Source organism: Strongylocentrotus purpuratus, unplaced genomic scaffold (genome assembly GCF_000002235.5).
Source record: "Strongylocentrotus purpuratus isolate Spur 01 unplaced genomic scaffold, Spur_5.0 spur5_scaffold_20, whole genome shotgun sequence".
Lineage (NCBI taxonomy): Eukaryota > Metazoa > Echinodermata > Echinoidea > Camarodonta > Strongylocentrotidae > Strongylocentrotus > Strongylocentrotus purpuratus.
In genome coordinates this window covers 26,996,596-26,997,827 of record NW_022145606.1, presented here as the reverse complement: position 1 = coordinate 26,997,827, position 1,232 = coordinate 26,996,596, and positions in this window count along the sequence as shown.

Sequence of the window (1,232 nt, the reverse complement as noted above, 5' to 3'; positions counted from 1 at the left end):
GACTTTCATTTTACTCAACTGATACCGAGCAATCCAAATGCAGGACAAATTCAAACAGGTTGATCTTAACTGCTCATATGATTGTTACCGTGACCTGGTCTGCCATGGTGCTTTCCTTGCAAGTTATCCTTAATCCTCCAGAACGCCACTTAATATAGAATTTCTCTCCGGTGATCGGAGCCTGATATCCAGGTTGCTCCTTGAAAATAATAATGTTAAGGAGAATTAACAAATACTTAAAAGTATATTATCTGACAGCGATGATTACAAAATCTAAATTCAGAAGGTTAAAAGGTTTATGTAAAAGATAGCTCGTTTTTACCCCCAATTGATATTACAGGCAATGGGCTAACTCAGAGATTTTACCGTTTTACCATCAAATCTGAAGGAAAAATACAAAAAAGTACCAAGATAGCGGAAATTATCTCTAAAAGAAGACATGATGGGATTTTCTCGATAGCACCATTGGAAATAGCGCCCTTACATTACCCGGAAAGTGAATTTACATCAAAAAGTCAAAATTTCGAGTTAGACCGTTTTACCATCTGACGGCCGAATAGTGATTGGCGTATATCGGCATTAGCGATTAGGAAACGGTTCTAACCTGGTTTTATAAATAGAAACTTCACCGGCTGATGTTGATGCATCTTGAGGATCAACGCCGACTGGTATGGATGATGACGGTCTCGGGGATGTGTAATCTGTTTTAACTCGTGATGTATCGGTTATTTCTTTTTTGAAGATTGGGAAACTGTGTTAACATTGTAAAACTTTGTATTAATTATGTTCATGTTATTGGTTGTATATTCCCGTTACATTAACATTTGAATTACGATTCAATTACACATATCATAATTTGTCATTGATTTGTTGCCTCATTCTTTGTGTATCTGCTAACGATCAAAATGCACTTCGTGTTGTTGAGATTAAGTTTCCATTTGCTAACTTTGTATTAATGTAAGCAAGAAAATATGAGTCACATGCTTTCAATGCAATTTGAAAAGAATGATAGTCACTCAATATGTACGCCCATGACGAAGAATTTGCACACCTATAACAACAGACCTAGTTTAGTTTGAAATTCAATCGACGTGGCGAGGAAACAACTCCTTTGACTAAAATTTGCCGTTGAATGTAAAAAGCAATGTCAGTTAGCTTGATAGATAGAATAGACAAAAAGAGCATGAATGAAGATTTCCGCTTCTTTTTCGTCCGTCAATGACAAGGACATT